Below are 25,866 nucleotides of genomic sequence, written 5' to 3'. Positions count from 1 at the left end.
TAGAGCCCATTGTGCACAGGTGTAGCCAAATCTGTAAGTAAACAGTATAACAGCATGATGTGTATTACAATAAATGTATGTGCCATTGTAAATGTATGTGCCATTGTCAACAGGAGGCCGGAAGAGGGAGCAGTGCTCTCCAGAGGAAGCAATATCTGTGCTGTGTATACTCTTCTACACATATGTGTATCTGTAAATATGTCTGTGTATAATCCTCTGTATTTCTATTAAGCTAAACGTCAGTTATACTGTTGTCTCCAACTCTGATATCTAAGCCCATGTATCATCCTAGCCTCTTCCTCTTAATTCTCTATAATAACCTCCTGCTCCAATAGTGAGAAACCTGGATCCCACCATCTGCCATCTATTTAGTTAATTATTTAATCCCAGTAGACACGTATAGTGGCTTCTGAATCAATAAGCCATACTTCCGTGGCAAACAACTTTATAGTACTACGAACAGTTCCTTTTGCATTTAGTCTTATGGGCTCCGCATATTTCCAAAGTTATTTAGGTCAGCAACTTTCCCCCAGACCCCTTCAGGAAGGTTGATTAATATTTTGGTAATAAAGATATATTCTGTTGTCGCATTCTGCATTCCATCCTGGGATCCCCTGACCGTCTAAATCAGTGGTTCTCAACCTTCTGGCCCTTTAAATACAATTCCTCATGTTGTGACCCAACCATAAAATTATTTTCATTGCTACTTCATAACTGTTATGTTGTGACTGTTATGAATTGTAATGTAAATACTGATATGCAGGATGGCCTTAGGCGACCTCTGTGAAAGGGTCGTTCAACCGCCAAAGGGGTCGCGACCCACAGGTTGAGAACCGCTCGTTTAAATGATTATTACTGAAGTTGCATCCATGAAGTTTAGCTCTTTGAGCTGTAGGTGTCATGCACCCATCATTATAGTATCATGCAGGATTTTTTCACCAACTTAGAAAGTATCTGTACCTTACCTATTCAACCTTTTCCCTTTTCCCTTATCCCTGACAAGCCATCTTAACAGTATAAATGTATACAACAGTGACTAAATATGCTAGCCTAGGGAGGGCTATTGGCTGTTTCCTTTATTCTCTTTGAATAAAGAATTTTGAGTATTTTATATGCACTTTGAATTGTTACTTAATCAATAATTAATCTCTTTATACTCTTTCAAAATTCTGAAATCTGACATTTCTGTGTCCATAAAATTAGGCCCTCTAATGTTATTGAGATGAGTCAGTATCCTCATATTTTGTATCCCTGGCCAAACCCTGTTTTTTTATGGTATAACCCCTATCCAGAAGCACGTTGGGACAGTAGCATCGAGAACTTTGCTCTTTAATGATGCAGATTACACTTCTGATATTACCTACTAATCTTGAATCAACTGTGCCATCATAGTAAATGAGTTTTCCCTTGCATGTGCCTAATTTTAATTATAATAGAGCCTGCTATGGATCTAGCACACTTAATCATACTTGATCTATACTGTGTGATAGACAGTCTTTTAGTTATGTCATGCAGTTTGGGGTTTTTATAACAAAAATTTCAGCTGTGGCATATGCACATAGTGGATTCTCTAGTTCTTTCTCCAACATCTTGTTCCCCCCTTTCTCTTATGTGTAGCAGGGTAATTTTGGTAGCAAGCCATTCCAAACTTTACTGGTGAATGTTGACTTACCTGACAATACATGGTTATTTCAAGTAGCATAGACCTCAGCCAACCAGCATGTGGCATTCCCTTGGCCACAGGAATTAGTACAGTGGTATTTTGACCTGTGAAAGGCTCAGGACATTTTTAGATTGTTATGAGATAATATCCCTTCTCTCTCTTTTTTGGATGTAAGTAAAGAGCTATGACCCCAGTTATTGGGGACATCCATATTGTGACCCTGAGAGAAGCCAACCTGCAGACACAGCTGATACACGAAGAGAGAAGTGACAGATTTCAGAGATGTGGACCTTGAACATTTATCTCATCCCAACTGAAACCCACATCAGAACATTTCAGTAATATTGACAGTAAATTCCATATTTGATTAAATTGTTTTGAGTTGAGTTTTCTCTTATCAGCAATTCAAAGTACTCAAACAGATAAGTAAGACTGGGAATAGTGAAGCTGTAGGCTGTTTAAAATTCAGTAAATTAGCATTCCAGGATACCTACCATGACCCTACTTTCGTAGTTCTTCCCTCTTTCTCAACTTTCTTTGATCACATATTTTTATAGATTACTTTTATCTATAACATCTCAACAGTGTGCTTAATATGTGAAATATTTTCATGGACTAAAATTTTCCAAGGCCTCATCAGCATAGAACTTGGGCAAAAAATAAAACAAGTAGTAAAATAGACAGATTTAAAATAATACTAGAGGTCCAGTGCACAAACTCGTGCACAGGTGAGGTCCCTAGGCCTGACTGGCGATCAGGGCCGATCAGGACTGGGCCAATTGTGGATTGCCCGCTGGGTGGGAGGGACAAGGGGAGGAACTGCAGGTCTATTGGGGCCTGCTGGCCAGGGGGGAGGGACAAGGTGTGGGAGGTTGGCCATCAGCCCCAAGGAGGGAGCCAGCCCTCAGCCTCCTTGGGAAAGGGGCCTCATCTGCCACCACCCACCCCTGGTTCCCTGTCCCAGCCCAGGGCCAAAGGCCCTGGTGGGGTCAGGAGAGGAGGCGCAGGTTGCTAGGCCAGGCGCAGAAGGAGTAGATGCCAGATGGCGACCCTGCCGGCAGGCTGCAGAAGGTTGACTGTGGGAGTGCGCTGACCACCAGGGGCAGCTCCTGCATTGATCGTCTGCCCCCTAGTGGTCAGTGTGTATCATAGAGACTGGTCGACCGGTCGTTCCAGTCGTTCCGGTCATTCTGGTTATTTGGTCCTAATGGTCGCTTAGGCTTTTATATAGATGCTTCTATGATTTTTCAGATTTATCTTTATTATAATCATTTTGTATCTTGTGGACATGAAAATATACAAATACAAGTCTAACTATTTTCTACCCTAGGACTAATATAATAATTAAGAATTTTGAGTATTTTATATGCACTTTGAAGTGAATAATACAGGTGGGTATAGTTTCATTATATAGTATTATCTCTTAATACTACAATTAAACTATTCTTGAATACTTGGCTTTAGTCTGCTTTATAAGTAGATAAATACTTTTATTGAAGTATAATTGACTTATAATATTATATTAGTTTCAAATATACAACAGGGCTTTGATATTTATATTCATTAAAAAGTGATCACCACAATAAGTTAGTTATCTTCTGCCACTATACAAACTAGATAACTTCATTCTGTTCTTACACTCCTTCCCCAAAATGCTTCATAGTAGGCTAATATTAATTGAAAACACATATGTTTCTGGTATTTTATTACAATTTAAATCCTTGTAACTATTGTGCTAGGCAGGTATACCATCCCATTTTGTAGATTAGACAAGTGACATTCATGTGGTTTTGGTCTCCTACCCAGTATCACACGGCTACTAAGTAGCTGCAGAGGCATTTGAAACCTATGCCTGTCTGACTCTGTAGTCACTTCATTTGCTAATTGAATTGTCAGGGTTTGTACTTCTCCTATCCTTTGTATTTCTCCTCCCAGTGTATGAAAATAATAGTGTTTTAATCTAGCTGTTTTAATCTAGCCTAGACCACTCTTTGTGAGAGAAGAAGAGAGGAAAGTGGGACGGAAGGAAGGAATTGAGCTTTCTGATGACCGGAGTCACAGCTGGAGTAGATGAGATCAAGCCAGGAACATATGAAGAGTAAGCACATGTGGATGGCAAGAGTGCACATGCTGAAAGTGGCTTTCCCAATGTCTGTGCTGAAATCATGGATTGTAGATGAACCCTCATGCATCTCAGGGACTCTGATAATGTGGGTCCTGCTTGTAAAGGCATGATCCTGAAAGAAATCCACATGTTCTTTTGAGACTAGAATTTATTTACTTATTCTTTTTCTCTGTAGTTGGGTAGAGGGGGAGGTGAGTAGCGCATCTTTTTCTAGCCTTCCATGACATGGCCCATATGGAACTCCTTTCTTTTGACAGTCCCTTTGATGCTAAATTGGTAATGATTAATCCCTTTTAAATTAGATGTATTACTGCATCTTACTTAGAAGCCTTTTATTTTAATCTTTTCTTACCTTTTTACTCTTAAAAATTCTCAGTGGCTTAAAACTTATGAGAAAAGATTGGAGACACCAAAATCTTGACAATGATTTTTAGACTAAAATTTCAACAAGTAAACATTTATTTCAGTTTTGCTGAAACCAGAGAGCAATTAAATCAAAATGTCCAAAGTAAATATAGTATATATTTTGATTATCAGTTGAAAGGTAGTGACTCTTTTGAAGATATCATAGTAAAATTTTACATAGGGCAGAAACACATTGAGTTATGTGGTAAGCCTTTAGGACAATTCATCTTTATCTGAAAAATTGAATATATTGTAGGATAAATTGTTATGTAATGTGGTTAACTCTGTGTTGTAATTTTATTATAACTTTAGAGAGCAGTGAAGTAGAGTGTCCTGTAGCCAGATAAAAGAGGAAAGGCTGTGGGTATTTTAAATGTTGCTGTTCATTTAAATCAAAGAAAATTGTGAGTTTGATCACTCCAAACATCTAAATCAAAATAATCATGACAGATGTGAATTAGGTTTAAATAAAATATTTCCTTCTTCTTATGGACTAATGTTCTTCTTTGATTCAATTTACTGAAAAATAGACAATTCTCCATTTTAATGTAATTTGGTAGGTCTGACTTTTGAGATGGAAAGTCTTCCAAGCACAACATGATTAAAAATACGTGTGTTGGAGTCAAGATCACTCTGTGGGAGACTGTTTTGTAGCTGCCTGTGCTTTGCAAACCCACTCTTTTTCCCTCCTCGTTCATTTTTACGGTGGGTCATTAAAGTTCCACAAGTCAACCCTATTTGCTTGTCTTTGTGCTCTATAGCAAAGAGGAAGGAACTTCTTATCAATTTGTTCTTGAAAAATTAGTGATGATAGACATTACAAGAGTCTGATAACTATTTGAGAACTATGGCAATAACATACATGTTATAGACAAGGTGAAGTTGCCAATTAAAATATTCCCTAGTTTTATGGCCTTGTTATGTACTTGGTGGCTTTCTTGTTATTAAGAAGTATTAACAACAAGGAAATTGAATTTAATGTTCTCTCAGTTAACTGAATTGAGAGTAGAAGTATATTACTCATACATAAATATTTTTGTTTGTATATGTACTGAGAAAAAAATATCAGGTATTTCCTTTTTGAAGGAGGTAGAAAAAAATAAAATGTTTACAATTTGCTAAATTTCACAAGAATAAAATGCAGGGTTTTTTTCCCAGATTATTGAGCCAATTCTCTTCTATGTAGATTGTCCTTTAGTCTTGCTACTTAACTGTGTCAGTTTTAAACTAGTTTTAACCCAGAGCTTCTGCATATTTTGCACCAATGAAATATGTCTAAAAAAGATGATAGTAGTCAGTTTGCTCACCCAAGTTACCACATGTCTCTTTGGAGTTTTTGTAGGATATCTGTATTTTTAAAAAATATTTTTATTGATTTCAAAGAGGAAGGGAGAGGGAAAGAGAAACATCAATGATGAGAGATAATCATTGATTGGCTGCCTCCTGCATACCCCTACTGGGGATCCCCTACTGGGGATCAAGCCCGCAATTCTGGACATGTGTCCTTAACCAGAATCGAACCTGGAATCCTTCAGTTCGCAGGCCGATGCTTTATCCACTGAGCCAAACTGGCTAGGGCAAATGTCTGTATTTTTGTGTGTATAATGTGTGTATTTGCAGTTGTATGCTTACCCCACTATGTGATCACAGGAACCATCATAGAAATATCCAAGTGTGGTTCATCAAATCTATTTAAAATTATTACATCATGAACTTTAATTGCACTGTGTATGTGACAAATGCCATTTTTTATGATGACACACTTCTCTTTTATCTTTGTATATTTTATATGCAACAAAAATAAAGAGTGCATAGCTAATCTATTAGTTTTCAAATTAAATGAAAACTAAAGAATTAGTATCTTTGATACCATTTTTGGTTCTATTTTTGAAAGAGTTGAAGAATTACTAGGATATTTTTTATTTTCATGATATGGTTTTAGACTAATATGGATATAAAATATGATTATATGTTAGAGTAAAACATAAGTCTGATTATTTTCCATTATTTCATAGCTCTTAGATTGTTCATTTAAAAGTATTGAACACATATATGTGAAAGTGGAGTGCATAAACATTCATCTGGGTAATCCAAAAAAACAAAAACAAAAACATGGGCAATGTAGATTCCTTCCCTGTTAGTGAATAAAAGGCCAGAAATATTTAGCAATTGGCCCAAGTTCACGGGGCTACTAAAGAGCAGAGATAAGAACAGAAATGGGCATTGAAAGATGGTATACTTTCCATTTTTAATAGTTTTGCCAAATAGACAGCATAAATAGTCAGTTAACCAATATAGTAAGGATACAGTTCTTTAAAATAGTAACAGTGTATATGACATATAGAATACATTTAACAGAACTGTGCTTGCCTGTTTGAGGAAGATAGATTTTACTGAAGGGCATAGAAAAAATATTAAGTGGTGATCTCTGAAGAGGAAGAAGTCAGCTCCTCAAGTTCACCTACAATCTTAACACAATTCTAATCAAGTTCCCAGTGGAACTTGTTTGGAACTTGTCAAATTATTTTGAGGTTTATCTGGGAAAGAAGTTAATGACTAGCCAGAACTTTGTTTTTAAAGAAGAGCAATGCCACCTCCAGATTGTACAATGTACTGTTAAAGTATAAAAATTATATGTGGTAGGGTTGTGCCAGACTGGACAGAAAGATCTGAGAAACAGAAGAGAAATACAGTATATGAGAGAGATGACATTTCAAACTGGTGAGGAAAGAATGGATAAATGAAGAAATCATGGTAGAGCCAATTGGAAACAGCCTCACACCTTATACCAAAGTGAATTCCAGATAAGTTAAATATTCACATGGAAAAACTGAACTTACAAATCCACTGGAACAAAATATAGTGAATATTTATATACTCAGGCAGAGAAAGGATTTTCTAAGGCCTAATACCTAAAGAAGAAATATATATAAATTTGGGTACATAAATATATTAAAATTTAGTATGGTCAGTTACCATAATTTAAAATTACAATGTAATTTATAAATATAAGGCTAATAAAATTGATAATTAGGGCCTTATCAATTAATTACAAAAGTATATAAACATGATAATATAAAAATGAGCAAAACATCTAATGTAAATAACTTACTAAAGGAGAATTGCAAATGGACAAAAAACAAAAATGTTTACTAGTTTACCAAAATATGCAAATTAAGTCAAGGCAGTGATGTCCCTGTCTAGGAAAAAAATCAATGAATTTTATCAAATATGGGAACAAAAGTTTTTTTAAACTTTCACGTAGCCAGTTCCTTGGATAACTGACACCTTCATAGAACCACACTCACAATTGCTTTCTAAGTTGACTTAAGTTATGAGAGCAAATACGGGATTTTTCTTGAGGATCTGTCTTATTTTTTCCTCTTAATACTTGAATTTTGATTTTATGTATTTCAGTGTACCCTAGGCTAAGATTATTAAGTACTGGAGGCCAAAAAAACAAAACAAACAAAACAAAATTCTGCATCATATTATGTGATTCTCAGGTCTGAATTATTAGTCGCTCTCAGTTTATTTAATGTGAAATAAAAAAATAAAAAAACTTAAGAAGAAACACACACCATCACACACTAATCCTACCATGCAGTGTCATTCATGGATTAGACTATAAACCTGCAGAGTAGTCAAGAAAATGTTTTCTTAAAGCTTTTTGTTAAATTTAAAAATGTAGTTTAAAATTCTTAAATATTATTTTTTTAATTTTAAAATTCAGTTTTTTATGTAAATTGTTTATTTTAAAAGTTGTAATTGGAGTGATAGACAGTTTTGAGATCACTAAGAAAAAGTAATCAGTTGGACTACTAATTTTAAAGAAGAAAAAAGAAAAGAGCTCTCTGATTAGCATACATATCTCTAGCATACATATCTTCAGAAAAAGGCAGCAGCACCTCAGTTTATTTTTTCAGATATCATGAATTCTAATGGACAAATGCTACAATGGATGGAAACTCTTAAAATTGTAGGGTTGTTTTTTGTTTTTTTTTTCAAATAACTCATTTTATCTGATTTTTACATTTTCTAAATCCTGCAAAGCCAAACCAAAGTAAGTTTTACCAGGGGGAAAAGTATAAAGACAACCAAAGGAAACTTACAAAGATGGAAGAAGAAATTCCATATCAATAAAAGAAGAAAACAATATGAAATTACAGGCATTATAATAGAACTTTATATAGATATGACATGTGGTAATGGTATTACTAATTTCTCTAATGTTAAGATACTTTATTCTCCTTTTTTCCTTAATGAACAATATAAACCCATACCAAAAAAATCTTGTTTTATAGTTTTGCAAATAGATCTAGCGTTTCAGATGTTTGAAACCAAGCAGTTGTGGGTAGATGCATACCTTACTAATCAACAAGAAATATGCACTACCAATTTTGAATTAATTCATTTGTTAGAATGTGAACATTTAACAAAACTTTGAACTAAAAAAGAGTATGTGTTTTGAACTTAGATGGATTAAACAGGTATTATTAAAACTGAAAATGACTTGAAAATATCATTTTTAAAATTAGCACCTCTTTTTCACATTGGTTTGCATTTACAAAACACTTTTATGTCTACGGAATACTCTTTTAGTTCATATTTCACATATGAATAATAAGGAATGGAAATGTCATTGGATCACCAAAGGTTGCATATCTCTACTATGGGTAATATTATAGCTATTATTATAGGAATTTTCCAAAAGATTTATTTTAGAATGTTGGGATAATTTTAGTTTTAATGAAGATAGAAATGTTAACTCGTTGTACTTTAGTATGTTTAATTTTAGTATTTACATTTTTAAAAGGTTCTAAAAATCTTGGTATTCTGATTGAGTGTGGAAATAATTGGCAAGAAAAATTACAATTTATCACATTAGACTTTAATAGGAGTCTCCATTTGGCATTTTTGATGGAATGTGTTAATGAGAGAAAGAGTAGGCAATATTGTACACTGCTAATAATTGAAAATATATTCCCCAAAGGACACGAAAAATAATCAATTAATTTTTAAAACCTACCACTTATAGTCCATAGCCATTAAATATTAAATTAGAATGACTGACTTTGGTTTTAAAGAGAACAGTCATTATATATATATATATATATATATATATATATATATATATATATATATATATATGTTTAAAAAACCCTCTCACCCTACAAAATTTTATTACAAAGCCTAGGGCTATTAAAAATATTAAAGCACATTCTTGGCTGCTTGTAATACATTTTTGGAATACCACCTACTATCCCACAACACTTGTAATCCTTTCCCATTCAGATACACTCTGTTGCACCTGACCCCTCTTTAGGAAGTTCAAAAAAATCCCTATTGTGGGCCAGCATAATACTCTCAGGGTCCAAGTAGACTGTTAGAGTGAATGTGTTTTGTTCTTTTTTTCTGCTGGTAACAAACCGTTTATTCTTATAAGGTGCTCACTTTCTTCAATGGCTTCATGTATGGCCTCATGAATCCAGAAAGTCTTTTTCCTTTCCTTTCCTTTCCTTTCCTTTCCTTTCCTTCCTTTCTTTCCTTTCTTTCCTTTCCTTTCCTTTCCTTTCCTTTCCGTGTCCCTTTCCCCTCCTTTCCTTCCCCCCCTTCCCTTCCCTTCCCCTCCCCTTCCCCCCCTTCCCCTTCTTCCCTTCCCCTTCCCCCCCTTCACTCCTTCCCCTTCCCCTCTCTTCCTCCCCTTACCTTCCCCTTCCATCCCACCTATTCCTTTTTCCCTTCCCCTCCCTTCCCTCTCCTTCCCTTCCCTTCCCTTCCCTTCCTTCCTTCCCTTCCCTTCCTCCTTCCTTCTCTTTCTTTCTTCTTTCTTTCTTTCTTTCTTTCTTTCTTTCTTTCTTTCTTTCTTTCTTTCTTTCTTTCTTTCTTTCTTTCTTTCTTTCTTTCTTTCTTTCTTTCTTTCTTCCCATTGAGAAAGTCTTACTTATAAAATCAACTTTTATCCCTAATGTTGCAGAGCTTGAATTGCATCCATGTGACCCATAATGACATTTCTGTCAACAACTGACCACATATAGGAATCTGATCCCATATTATTATAATGGAGCTGAAAAGTTTCTATTTTCTAATAACATTGTAGCTGTAGTAATGCCATAGCACAACGCATTTCTCACGTGTTTGTGGTGATGCAGGTGTAGATAAACCTACTGTGCTGCTAGCCTTATAAAAGTACAGCACACACAATTCTGTGTAGTGCATAATACTAACAAAACTCAAGAAGGGCCTGTCGCATGCATGACTGACCTTCTAATGACCTGGATTGAGGACCAGGCATAGAAGCGTATCCATCCCAGCAGCATGACTATCACAGGCCGAGCAAAGTGTGTTTGCAATGTTCAAAGAGAAGGCTGGACCTGATTATAACATTGAATTTACTACAAGCTCTGGGTGGCTTAAATGATTCAAGAATCATTTTTCATTCCATAATGTGAATGTGAATGGTGAGCCTGTGAGTTTTGATGTGAAGGCAGCTAAAGAATTTTTGGAAACTCTAGATAAGCCAATTGAGGATGAAAATTACATGCCAGAGCAATTGTTCAATATGGATGAACAACTAGTTTTTAACAAATAACTATTCTGGAAACACATGCCTGAAAGATCTTTCATCCACAGGGAGGCCAAGTCAATACCAGGTTGCAAGGCTTTTAAGGACAGGATAACAGTCTTGCTTGGGACCAGTGTTGCAGGCTACACATTGAAACCAGTTGTGATCTGGCATGGTGAGAACCCCAGGGCCTTTAAGCATATCAGTAAGCACACACAGCAGGTGAACTAAGGAGCAATCAGAAGTCATGGGTGACCCAGCTCCTCCCAACATGTCCTCTTGAATTGCTAGTGAAAAGGAGAAATACTGTTGGAGAGTAACATACCTTTCAAGATTTTGCTTGTTGTTGATAATACTTTGAGACAGCCTCCTTCTATTGATGATCTTCATTCCAATATCAAAGTTGTGTTTCTCCCTCTAAATATCATCTTTTTGATCCAACTGATAGATCAAGATAGGACTAGGACTACTACCTGAGGAGGAACTTTGCTCAGGCAATTGTTACAACTGAGGAAGACACTGAGACGATGCTGATGCAATTCTGGAGGGATTATAGTATCTATAATTGCATTGAAAACCTTGCTTGGGCTTAGGGTGATGCCATCAGTGAGTGTCTGAAGGGCATCTGAAAGAAGACACTCAAGTGGCTTGTCCTTGACTTCAAAAGATTTACCAAGGATGAGGAGGTTGCAAAAATCAACAAGGCTGCAGTTGAAATGGCAAACAACTTTGTTGTTGTTGTTAATCCTCACCCGAGAATATTTTCCATTGATTTTTAGAGAGAGTGGAAGGGAGGGGGAGAGAGAGAGAATCATCAATGTAAGAGAGACACATAGGTTGGTTGCCTCCTGCACATGCCCTGACTAGGCCTGGGGATTGAGCTGCGACCTCGGTACCTGCACGTGACCAGAATTGAAGCCGGGTCCCTTCAGTCTGAGGGCCGACTATCCACTGAGCCAAACTGGCTAGGGCTGGCAAACAACTTTTTAACTTGGGTGTGGATGGAGATGACATTGAAGAGCTCCTAGAAGTGATTCCTGAGGAACTGACTAATGGGGAATGTTTGCAATTGGAACAGAAATGCATAGCTGGAGAAGAGGCAAGAGAAAAGGAAACCGAAGAAGAAAAACAAGAAGAACCTCCAAGACAATTCACAGTAAAGGGTGTAGCAGAAACTTTTTCAGATCTCATCAAGCTCCTTAAAAAGTTTAAAAACATGGACCCCAACCCTGAAAGCTTTTCATTAATAGAGAGGAATGTTCACAGTGTATTGTCTCCTTACAAGCAAATCTATGATGGCAAAAAATAAAAAATAGAAAAAAGAAGCAAACCACCATAAACATACCTGTGAAAAGTGTGACAACTCCATAAGAAGAGCCTGAGGCAGGTCCTTCAAGAGGTATTCTAGAAGCAAGCATTGTTAATGCAGGGGATGACAGCTCCATGGGTATTATTGTCCCAATGGGAAAAGATGAGGAGGGGAAGACAATGATATTGATGAGATCCTGACCCTGTGTAGGCCTAGGCTAGTGTGTACATTTGTGTCTGAGTTTTTAACAAATAACTATAAAAAGTAAAATTTAAATTGAAAAAAAAAAAGCTTATAGAATACAGATATAAAGAAAATATTTTTGTGTAGCTATACAATGTGTTGTTTTGAAGCCAAGTGTTATTATAAAACAGTTAAAATGTTAGAATATTGAAAAAGCTTATAAAGTAAAAAAGTTACAGTAAGTTAAGGTCAGTCATTAAGGAAATTTACATCAAATGGTATTGACTGATAATTTTAGAAACACTGTGCTAAATTAAGAATGACATTTCTTTGGTTTGCAATAATTGAAAGTCATCATTGGACAAGGTTTTTGGGGGATGCTTCACCTCTCAACTTCTTAGACTATATAAATATATTACTTTATTTCTGCTGACTCATTTCCTTATGTTACCAGTTTTTATAACTGTATAGTGCAGTTATCTATAATAGCAATTCTGAGAACCGCAGTTTTAATTTTATGAACTTGCTATTTTAGTAGACCTATTTTCTGTGATTTGATGTAGACTCCTGCCCAGAAATATGGAATGATTCTTTAATTCAGCAATGCAGTTATCTAGTATCCTATCTAATAAAAGATAAACATGGTAATTGGCATACGACTGCTACCCTTCCCATTGGCTAATCAGGGCAATATGCAAATTAACTGTCAGCCAAGATGGCGGCCGGCAGCCAGGCAGCTTGAAACTAACATGAGGCTTGCTTGCTGCAGTGACGGAGGACTCCAACGTTCCCTGCCTGCGCTGCAGGCCTCTGAGCTGCAAGCAACTATGTAACAAACATAGAAGCTAAACAAAACCCCAGAAACCTGCTGGGCTTCAGCCAGCAGGATCACAACATTGTAAGCAAAGGCCAGAAACCTACTTTCAGTAGCGAAAGGACTAAGAGCTGGAGCCAAGCCTCAAAGCTAAAGCTGGCCCAGAATAAAAAAAAAAAAAAAAAGAAAGAAAGGAGCGGTTGGAGCTTCAGTCACCCCCAGCCTGAAAACAGCCCTCAGCTCCTCACCCAGACTAGCCAGGCACCCCAGGGGGGACCCCCACCCTGAAGGGTGTGTGACCAGCTGCAAACAGCCATCATCCCCTCACCCAGGCTGGCCAGGCACCCCAGTGGGGACCCCCACCCTGATCCAGGACACCCTGCAGGGCAAACCAGCCGGCCCCCACCCATGCACCAGGCCTCTATTCTATATAGTAAAAGGGTAATATGCCTCCCAGCACCGGGATCAGCGGAGCCGCGAGGCCTCCTGGCACCGGGATCAGCATGACAGGGGGCAGCGCCCAAACCCCCTGATCGCCCTGCGGCTCTGTGTGTGACAGGGTGTGGCGCCCCCCCCACCTCCCCATCCGCCACGGGCCCTGCTCTGTATGTGATGGAGTAGAGCCATAACCTCCCCATCGGCCCTGCCCTGAGTGTGAGAGTGGCGGCACCCCAACCCCCTGATCGGCCCTGCTCTGTGGGTGATAGAGGGTGGCGCCCCAACCCCCTGATGGGCCCTGCTCTGTGCGTGACAGGGTACAGAGCCCCAACCCCCCTGATGGGCCCTGCTCTGTGAGTGACAGGGGGAAATGCCCCAACCCCCTGTTTGGCCCTGCTCTGTGCATGACAGGGGGTGGCACCGCAACCTCCCCATCGACCCTGCCTTGAGTATGACAGGGGATGGTGCCCCAACCCCCCAATCGGCCCTACCCTGAGTGTGACTGAGGGTGGAATCACAACCTCCCGATTGCCCTGCTCTGTGTATGACAGGGGGTGGTGCCCCAACTCCCCAATTGGCCCTGCTCTGAGCCCGACCAGGGGCTGCACCTAGGGATTTGGGCCTGCCCTCTGCCACCCGGGAGCAGGCCTAAGCCAGCAGGTCGTTATCTCTCGAGGGGTCCCAGACTGCGAGAGGGCACAGGTCGGGCTGAGGGACCCCCCTCCCCCCCGAGTGCACAAATTTTTGTGCACTGGGCCTCTAGTCCTATCTAATAAAGAGGTAATATGCTAATTGACCCTCACACCATTGCAAAGATGCCGGTGCCCACAGCCAATAAGGAGGGAATATGCTAATTGACTGCCCTACCCTCAAAGATGGCAGTGACCACAGCCAATAAGGAAGGGATATGCTAATTAATTGTCTCACCCTCAAAGATGGTGGCACCCATAGCCAATAAGGAGGGAATATGCTAATTGACTGCCTTGCCCTCAAAGATGGTGGTGCCCACAGCCACAAGATGGCAGTGCGCAGTCCCCTCAGCCCTGCCTGGGGGCCTGCCTCCTGAGTCCCCCAGCCCCCTCAGCTCCCCAACCCCCCAGGGCCACCCAAGGCTCAGGTAACCAGGGCCGGCCGAGGCTTGCACTGCCAGCAGTGGTAGCAGCAAAGGTGTGATAGGGGTGTTACCTTCCCCTGATCACTTGGTCACCTTCGGCCCCTGAGGGCTCCCGGACTGTGAGAGGGGGCAGGCCGGGCTTAGGAATGCCTCCCCCTCCAGTGCATGAGTTTTCATGCACTGGGCCTCTAGTTTATTAATAATTGCAAATGTAAGATTTTCACAAAATTACAGAAGAAGACCATTGTTCATTCTAAGGGCACTCAGTGTTTAGGTTATCGTCAGTGCTGATGCATATAGATTATTTTTGTTTCATGGCCTAACTGAAATTATTAAGGTTTATCTAGGTCTGATAAAGTAAAGTCTTTCATACAAAGTAGCATTTGGTGGTACTGGGAGTCAAATATGCATTTTAACACATACATGCACTAAAATGTTATGGCCTTCTGAGCATCAGTCAATAAAAGGATAAGCTTTATGCAGTGGCAGAAAGATAGTCACTGAGGTAATGTGACTAGATAGGTGCTTAAATCACATTAGCTCTTCAAATATTTCCCAATTATTTTCACTCACCTCTTATATAAAGCTCATCTTTTCAAAGGACATGAACTATGAACTTTGCTGGTGGCACAAGCTATGGTAGATAGAGCAGGAGAAACACAAGGATCCATGACACATCTAGTGGCAATTCTATAAAAAGAGTTGATAGTTTTAATTTTAGCCACGGATGTTATAGCTATAAAACAGAATTTATTACAATCTTGTGCCATGAAAGAAGTTTCTTGACCTTGGCTGTCACTCCAGAAAACCTCTATCGTCCTCTTCATTGCACATTGGTGACCAGTTTTTCTAGCAAGTATCCGAATTCTCTATTCACAGTATCCGAATTCTCTATTCACAGTAGCTGGTGTGGCTGCCATATATATTTTTAATTTTTAATTGGTTTTAGAGAGAGAGAGAGAGAGAGAGGAAGGAGGAGAGACTGATTTGTTGTTCCACTTTTTTTTTGCATTCATTGGTTGATTCCTTTATGTGCCCTGACAAGGGTTCAAACCTACAACCTCGGTGTATCAGGATGATGCTCTTAACCAACTGAGCTACCCAGACAGGGCTGGCTGTCATATTTTGACTTAAGGAGACTCCCTGTCATAAAAGAACTACTTTTGCCTTTCATTTTAACCGAAATGCTTAAAATGTTTATAATCTAATTTAGTTTTCCAATAATGTTATTAAAAATGCACATAGGCTATTAGGAAAAAGTGATCAATTACACTGCTATTTATTGTCATAATAACTTATACTTTCAGCAGATAAATAACTATAAGTTTTTAATGAAAATAATGTGAAATACCTATTTAGGCAAATAATAAGGCAGTAATTATATGGAAAACCCTGATTCTCTCCCCTTCACAAACACACATACATGTATACTGTTAATGGAGGTAGCCATAGGACAATGAATTACTAATGGGTTTTATAAAAATACTAGAGGCCCAGTGCATGAAAATTCATGCACTGAAGGGGGGGGTCCCTCAGCCCGGCCTGCCCCTTCTCACAGTCTGGGAGCCATCAGGGGCAGGAGGCAACCCAGCGATCAGGGGAAGGCAATGTCCCCATCACATCTCTGCTGCTGCCATTGCCAGAAATGTAAGCCTCAGCCGGCCCTGGTTACCTGAGCCTCAGGCAGCCCTGGTGGCTGGGGGGCTGAGGGGATTCCAGAGGCAGGTGTGTGGAGTGGCTGAGCCCGCCTAGGAGTAGGCCTGACCTAGCCACACCTGCCGCCCTGGTGGGGCTGAGAGGACTGGGCACCATCATCTTGTGGCTGTGGGTGCCGCCATCTTTGAGGGTGTGGCAGTCAATTAGCATATTCCCTCCTTATTGGATGTGAGCGCCACCATCTTTGTGACAGCGTGAGGGTCAATTAGCATATTCCCTCTTTATTAGATAGGATTAATAATCTTATGAATTGTATGAAGTAGAAAGCATAACTAATTGTTCAGTTTAGAAGGTAATTGAATAATTGGTAGTTACTCTTTGATCCAATTTTAAATGTATCATAAATAGATTTGTTTAAGACTGTTCAGTTAGATAAGTTGTGCAGCTGGGTATAGGTCTTTTTAGCCTGCCACATAATTCAGGCTCTACCTGTATGGCCCTAAGGCCCCTCAGTAACCTAGCATAGTGCCTAGACCTAGAAACTACTTCAATCTTTTCTTAACCCTGTGTCTACTCTTACTACATTTGTTAGTCTACAAGATTGAAGTAATAATATTGGCCAAAAAGACTTATACATGAAATTATTCCACTACTGTCCTACTTCATAGCAAGTGGAACATGGTCAACTAGTTCAAATAATCAAAAAGATTAACTGCTACACATCACAGTGTGCAGTAATGCTTTTGCACTCTGAGTTTTCCTTGTTTTTATCTGAGTTCTCTGCTTGTATTGAGTCCATTTTATTATCATTAGCGGTACTCTCAATCTTTTGGCAACATTTTGGTAACCTCAGGGAGAGCAGCCAACCAGAGAAAAGAGGAAAGGCAGAAACAGAAGTTGGTGGGGAGACTTGAGGAAGAGAGACCAGGAGTTCAGCCAACCAGCCAGCCAGGGAGACTCGGCTAGTTCCAGAAGGTCAAGCATCAGTCAGCCAATATTTGATAAACAAATGAACTCAGCTACTGAGCTTCAGTCCGCCTCGTTCAACTCAGTTCTATCTTGGGAGAGAGATGACCCGTCTCTTCCTTAAATTCCAGAGGGCCTTCCAACTATAATCACTATGTTCTTGAGCCAGATTCTGAAGAGAATTACATGTGGCAAAAAATTATGTCCTTTTCATCTGTATGGGGAAGATAAAAATATGAAACAAAATTTAAAGACATTATCCTATTTGCCAAACATCCAGATCGATAATGGTGTAATCATAATCTGAGTCTCATAGGACAAAATATATGGTTGAAGTTCTCATTATTTTCATTTATTAATTTTAGGTTCTTTATTTTATTTATTTGTATTTTGACATAGTTTAAAATCTGCATTTGATTTGCCAGGCAGTACAATAAACTTCTAGATTCCTCTCCCAAAGTAATATCTTATTCTAGAGCCTTTTATTAATACAACACTGCATTTGTTCTCTTTCTCATTCACTCTCTTCCTGCAAAACAAAATTCTCCTACCTTGCCATCAGACAATTCTCCCCACCAAGAAATCAACATGATATAGCATTATCCTTAATATTCTCCCAACTGCTCTTGGAGGCTCTCTTTTTCCTTTCTTATCCAGGATCCGACTCAGAAACACATGCTGCACTTAGTTGTCAGGTCTCAGCAAGATTCTTTGGACTATTCCTCCACCTTTCCTTGCCTCTCATGTCCTTGAGAGTCTGGAAGAATGCATTCATTTCATTCTATCAGGGACCCTCCACCTGTGTCCCTCTGATGGCTCCTAACAACCACCCTTAGGCTGAACTTCCTGTGGGAAATCCCACAAGCGATGCAGGGGTCTTCTCAGTGTATCCCATCTGGAGGCGTGTGATGTCAGCCTGTCCCACTACTTGTGATATTAACTTTTATTACCTAATCTAGTTTCCATCTGTCCCTTTTCTCCAGTATAAAGTCACCATCTCCCCTTTTGTATCTCATATTTTAGAAGGTGATATTCCAATATTTTCCAATGTCCTGTACCTCATCAAACTTTCACCCACAGGCTATAGTACCCATTGATGACCCTTATGCATAGCAACTACTACTATGATGGTTACCAAATGATGAATCTGTATTTTGTTCATTCTTTCTAAATTGATTAATTAGCATTCCACTGTTTCTCATATTCTATGATTTATATTCTTGTTTTAAAGTAGGGCTTGATAATATGATTTCAAATTTTTTGAAATCAATAATTAAAAGGAACAGTTATATTTTAAACTTCAAATAATAAGCACACTTATTTCACATTCTAGAGAAGATCTCTGAGAAGGAAATAAAAGAAAACAATACTTTTTTACATTCAGTTTATGAAAGTATCTGCATGATACAATGATTTTCAAAAACAATCAAATAAGAAAACAAAACAAGAGAAAACTCCAGAGTGTTCAATGAGTGAATTATGGACACTGGCAATGTTGTACTGAATAAAAAGTTATGAGTTGTAGGTCATGCTGATCATATCAATATAGGACACATTTTGGTGGGAAATCAAGTGAAATAGAAGTACTTTAACATTACAGATGTAAGAACATATATATACTTATATTTTTGAAATTAGGTGTTTATCATTGATGAAATAAACTTAATGACACTACTGTAAAATAAATAAAATCTACATAATATTTTCCTTTTGCATAGATCTTTCGATAAAAATACTATTTTATATGACCTACCATTTCATATTTATATAATGTGTATTCATACATAGACATGCCATTTAATATTTATATAATGCAAATTCAAGGTGTTAAAAGTAAAATCTTAGATCTGTCACTTTAATAGATGTAGTTCTCATTATTCTTATTTTTTATCTCACCTGGATAATCCATGTCTGATTTTTTCCTCTTTCTTACTATGTGTGCCTCTCCCTACACTTTTTCTTTTGGATAAGCATGGGTTTAAAGGAGAAACATCCTGATTAAAATCATTTATTAGTATGAAATCTGCTTATAGATGTAAATCCAGATATAAATTTAGATATAAATCCAGAGAGATATAATAGACACAATGCCTAGGCACATTTACCTCAAATGTATTGATAATTACATAATTCTTTGTGATCTGGAAAAATCTTATATACCTTATCTGGATCTAGTAACAATAGAAAAAGAAGTCACCACCAATGTAAAGCTTGGTAATGCCTAGGCCGATGAACTAGGGAAGACAAGTAGAGGACATTCAATACTGTGTGAGATGCTACTTTGCCACCTGAGCCTTTTGGTAAGAGATTATCAGAGTTGCCTGGAGGATCTGATAGTGCCTAAACTCATGGAAATAAATTAGCTTCTATTTTTACTTTATCTCCATTATTTTTATCCATGCATTTGATTTTTTCTGCAAATGAAGCAAGTCCTTTTTTGTGTGTGTGATCACAAGAAGACCTAGCAATTCTTGGCTATCATTTTTGGATTTCTTCTCTTGTGAAATTTAGTCTTTTGCTAATCTTCAGTTTTATCATCCTTGCCTAATTTCTATTTCCCTTCTTTTGATTCCTTTGTAGGCCAGTGTGCATACACGTATCACAATCCACATTTACCACCACCATTACCATTAACAATAGCAACAACAAAACACATGAGTTTTAAGAAGTATTTCCAAACAATGTATAGGGAGATACACTGGGTAATAAAAATATTGTCATATTTCTATTTAATACATCAATAACCATCCAACTTGGATTTACTTAAACTTCTAAAGCTTTATTTCCTTACCCATAAAATGGTGGGATTTGTTCTTTTTTTCCTTCTTATCACAAGGATGTTGTGTGAACCAAATAATGCAGTGGGAAACATCTTGAAAATTGTCCAGTGTTACATAAAACTAATTATTATCATTGTCATCATTATAAGAAAAATAACTTTCTTCTACTCATTCTAGGTCCATATGTGATTGAGTGGGTACTAGTTTGCCTAATTTGAAAACAAGGCCAAAAAATTATATTTCAATTCCTGATGCCTTCTACTCTGTTGTCATTTAAATGTAAAGTTTTAAAATTTATAAAAAATGCTTTAAAATAAAAGTTGTACTTTATAACATCAATTTGAGAAACTTTGAGATTAAATAAAATAATACTTAATTATGTAGCTAAGGGTCACAGTTTATACAAATAGTTTTAATTTTTTATTTTACATATATTTATAACAGAAAATGTGTAATTGTGGGCAATAGCAATTTCATTCCAGATGATATTAATTTCTATTTTATTTTAAGAGCAATTGTCTAGATGAGTCCTCAAAAAGCTTGCTTTTGTTATTCTTGCTGAACCATTTGAAAGTAATTTTCAGATGGCATGGCATTTCGCTCCAAGTATTTAGGCCTGCAGAACCTAAGAAGAAGAACATTCTCCTACAAAACTATAGCATTGCTCTAATTATGAATATTAATTTAATGTTCAATATTTATTCAGTGATGTAGCTTAAAATATAGTCCATGTTACAGTTTCTACATTTTTTTTTATTGCTTAAAGTATTACAAAGAGTATTACATATGTCTCCTCCCCCCCCCCCCACCTTTGACAATCCCCTGGCCTCCCCTCTACATTTTTTTTTAAAGAGTCCAATCTATGATGTAATCAATGTCAGTACATTGCCTTAGTTTTTCATGTGGCTAGTTTCCCTTAGTATGGAAGCGCGATCCACCTTTTTATGACTTTTGTGATCTTGTAATTTTTAAAAACTTAGATGCCTTATAAAAAGTCTTGTATTTTGGACTTGATGAATTGTAACCTAATGATTAGATTCAGATGAAAGAGTTTTGTCAAAAATTTGCAAATGCAATTCTGGGTACTTCCTGTTCCATCACGTGAGCGTTAGTTTATTCCATTTTTTGGTGATGCTAAGTTTGAATATTTGGTTAAGGTTGTGCTTGTAAACTCTTTCCATTGTAAAAGTAACTCATTAAGTAATCTATAAAATGATACATTGAAAATGTGTTCTTTCCCCCAACACACTTTCATCCAATTGCATTAATTAATATGTTTTGATAATCTTGATTAAAGTCATTCTTACCATTTACCTGTCGTTTAATGGATTCATGGACTTAAAAAAACTATGTTATGATGTGTTATTTTCAAGATTCTTTTCTATTGGTAAAGATTGTTTTATATTTGGCCAGGGAAATAATGGGTTATAGAGTATAGATAAATATATATCCCCATTTTGAATATATACTTGCTATTTTAATAAGAAAATTTGGTATTTCTTGCATTTGTCTTATATTAAGGATTCTGATAGGTATGTAAAGATATCTTACTGTGGATTTAATGTTCATTTCTATGATGGGTAATGAAATCGAGCACACTTTAATATAAATATATAAAATTGTATATTTTATTTTGTGAAGTGTCTATTCAAGTACTCTACATTATTCTATTGTTTTTTCATGGAATTATAGGAATATTTTATATATCTGAGTGCAAACCTTTTGTCTGATATATGCATTGCAGCTATCTTCTTTCATTCTTTGGTTTGGCTTTTTAAAAATTCTCTTAATGGTGTCTTTAGATAAATAAAATTTTATAAATGCCAAGTGGTAGCTGAACATGGAGCAAACAGAACTCTAACATTTCTGGTGAGGGTGTAAGTTTATATAACCATTTTTGTAAACTTCGGTACTATTTACCAAAGTAAAGATGTAAATATTCTGTGCTCTATCATTCGAATCCTAGGTATAAACTCAAGAGGAATGAATACATATTTTTACAAAGGACACATGAAAACTGTTGAAAATGGCCCCAAATATCAGCCTCACTTATCTGAGCTTTTCCCTTTTTTTCTTTTCTTACAATCATGGCCTCTCAAATTGCATTAGTAGTTGTCCAAAACTCCCAAACAGATTTCAAATATTTTCCAGCTTTTCTAGTTACTCTTGGCAGAGGATTGGTCTGCAACACAATACTTGACCATTATCAGAAGCAGAAATCTTAAAGTGATATCACGTATGCTCTTTCATATATCTAGTGCTATGTTGTTTAATGGAACCATTGACTTAGAGTCAGAAACACTGCAGCTTTCATTGTTGTAAACCTAGATATGAATGCAGAATTGCTGAATTCTGATTTAATCACACATGCTTTTTGTATGATTGGCACTAATAAAAACTAGGTGGTCAGGATTTTCAGCTTTCTCAAGGATTCCAAATGAACTCACATCCAGTCTGAGTCTTTCAGTGTCCATTTGATGGTGGGTCTGAGGTCCCTGAGTGTGTTACTGCTGTCCTGTGCTTGCCATTCCAGCAGCACCGTGCTCTGCCACAAATGCAGTAGCTGTAGCTTCATTGTTTCGTGTGCAGGTATGTTGTTGACCAAGTTCTTCATGTGACATCAAAAGGGCCATTCAAATACGTTTTTTGGCATAGTTATTCTCCGAATATTAATGTCAATTAGTACACATAACAAGTAACAAATATTACAATTAGTACCCAAAATATTCAGCAGTTGAGCATACTAGATTGAAATATCTCAGAGAAATATACATGTTATCTTTTCTTAAAACAGACCCTTTTTGTCTTTTGAGATTTAGAAAAATAAGGTTCTTACATTTTCCAAAGTTTTATAAACTCCTGATTTACTTTGAGAAAAAGTTTGGGATTCCCTAGTGTACCTTTTAAATTTTAAAATACTGACGTCAATGAAGAGGATTGGACCAAGTAGAGAAAAGCCAACATCAAATACTGCTGAGATGAGCCTTGCCAAGAGATGGTCTGGATGACCGCATATGGGGCTTTGCCATCAGTAACACCTAAGGCTTGAGGGACTTTAAGATTAAGTGCATTGGAGCAGAGACATAAGCTGTCCTCAGTGGAAATTTCTGAGTCTGGTGAGGAATAAGGTCACACAGTTACTTAATCAAGCAGTGCTTCACAAAGGGAAGGAGGAGAGTCTCATTGTAGGCCAACAATGATCTAAAATTAAAGGCTGATTATTATGTACCTCTAGGAAGACCAGTTACATTAAAACTTAGATACAAATAGATTCACCAACTTCTCCATTCTTCTCTTTGGAACAATACTAAGAGTACATTAAAATGCAGTTGTTACTCAGTTGGCAAAACTGGGGAGACATGAATTCTCAGACATGGCTAGTTGAAGAGTAAAACTGTACAATCCAACAAATCGCACGTGGACAATGAAGTCATTTTCCCTATAACATCTGGGACATTGTGTGAAATGAAACAATGCTAATGACCACTGGCTCTGCTTTCAAGTTGGAGTGGACTAAATAATTTCATCTTCTGCATGAAAAATGGGGTCAGGTTAGGAGCTGAAAGTCTGATGGGTGCTTGGGACTCTCACGGTGAAGTTCAATTGCATGATTTTTGTAGTAGTTGTTCTTTCCCACCCGTACAAAACAATTGCATGGAAACCCTTTTCTTGTGGCTTTTGTTTATATATGCTCACTGAAAGGCTGATGGAAAAAACTGGTTTTCATTAACTTGTAAAAACATAACACTATATTTTATACAGTTGAATTTTTGGACTCTAATTATGTGTTGTAAGAGTTTATTGTACTTAAAAGTGAAAAAAATATATACATATACATATATATATATATATACACATATATACACATATATATACACACACACACACACACACACACATATATATATATAGTGTCCCAGAAAACATATACACACACTTTGAGTAATTATAAAAGCAGTGCTTGTTAAATACATTTCATTTTCAAATTGAGCTATTGGCTGTTAAAATGTTTTTAGGACTCTCTCTCTCTCTCTCTTTCTCTCTCTCTCTCTCTCTATATATATATGTATATATTTAGGACTCTCTCTCTCTCTATATATATATATTTGAACAATTTTATCTTGAAATTTAATTGATAAATATTATTCATTCTAAAAATGACAATCATAAAAAGTTATTCTTTTAAACTTTATTAATAATAGAAAAATATTAGAAGAAGTACAAATGCCCCACAATAGTTCATTGATTAAATGTTATGGTATACATAAGATCTATTTATAAAAGGGGAGATTTTTAGGTATGGGTAAGTAACTGTTAAAATGTTTGTAACATGCTTTCTTATGCACATTAAGCGTCCTGTATGCGTATCTCTTAGGTGTTTATGGGGAAACTTCAGAAGGAGATTTAGAAGCTCCCATGGAGGTGAGGAGAAGAGTCAGGTGACAAGGGGTGAGAGGGAGGCTTTGCATAGTTTTAATACTTTCTTTTGATTTATGCAAATATAACACTTATTCCATAAATAACACTTAAAATGCAGTCACATAGATAAGACCAACTGTAATTTGTCAATGAGAAATCTAACAGCAATACTGAGACTCATTTTGAGTTGCATCAAAGTATTACACTTATATTTCATTCTTTCTTAGTTGGTAAATTTGATGGATTATCTATCTTGTCTTAAAGATATATTTACATCTCAAAAATCGCAATGCTGACAGACTCCCACACCTTACAAAGATCAAGTTCTCTGTTTTTCCTTTACAAGGACATACATGGTTAGATGCTGTCCTTTTCAATAGTTTTTCTTAATGGAGAACCAGTTGACATATTGGAGGACTGCAGGCCACATTTTCTGCATCATTTAATAAAAACAAAGATAGCTATGACCCTTCAAATACCATTTCTATAGTCATGGAGTAGCTCGCTATTAGTATATCCATTCTTTTTTTCCAAGTTTCATAATGTGATTAGCTTATTTGTATGTTTGTTTTAAACTTTTTAAAATTGACGTATACAATATCCTATTAGTTTCAGGTATACATCATCATGTTTGATATTTACATACATTAGGAAGGTAACCCTCATTATAAGTCTAGTTACCATATGTCATGTGATGTACAGCACAGGAAATATAGTCAATAATAGTGTAATAACTTCATATTTTGACAGATGATTAGCTAATTTAAAAATGTTGGCCTGTTTTCTTATTCCTGTAGTCCATGAATGGTGATGTGGTAATTTTTATTACACATATTTAGATATGTATGCAAACTTTGTTTACAGGGATATATTTTTCATACTGACTACCATGATATAAGGCTTTAAATTTTGTATAATGGCATTTAAATGGACATTATTCCTACCACAATAGCCTACTTTGGAAGGTTTACATATATATTATGGTCTTTCCTTAAAACATACGTATAACCCTCTCTTAGAATTATCCTTAAATTCAAGTAGCTTTCAGTTATTTCTGAAAGTCATACCCACCCTCCAATGACGGAATTTTGACACTCCAATCAAGATCAGTCTAATATTGAACTACTTATTTAGTTGGTCATCCTAAAAATTACTCTGAGCAATGACATCTTATTGAAATAAAGGCAAAGTAGCTCAAGATGGGCCTTCATTTGACGTGTAACTATTATTACTCAAGGTTCAATCATAATAGCAGAAAACACTTTTGTATTTCAAGAAGGAAGAGGTTTAATACAGGGCCTAGGGGCTTCTAAACCTGGTGGAGGGCTGGAGAATCAAAGGTAAAGAAAGACAAAGGTAGCTCTTGGAGCTGCTCAGCTTCCAGGCACTCATGTAGGCCATAAGCTGGCCCAGTCTCTTCCTGGAGGTA

This window comes from Myotis myotis, unplaced genomic scaffold (assembly GCF_014108235.1).
Source record: "Myotis myotis isolate mMyoMyo1 unplaced genomic scaffold, mMyoMyo1.p scaffold_m19_p_6, whole genome shotgun sequence".
Taxonomy (NCBI): domain Eukaryota; kingdom Metazoa; phylum Chordata; class Mammalia; order Chiroptera; family Vespertilionidae; genus Myotis; species Myotis myotis.
The sequence above is the reverse complement of the archived record's forward strand: the minus strand, read 5'-3'. Positions refer to the sequence as shown.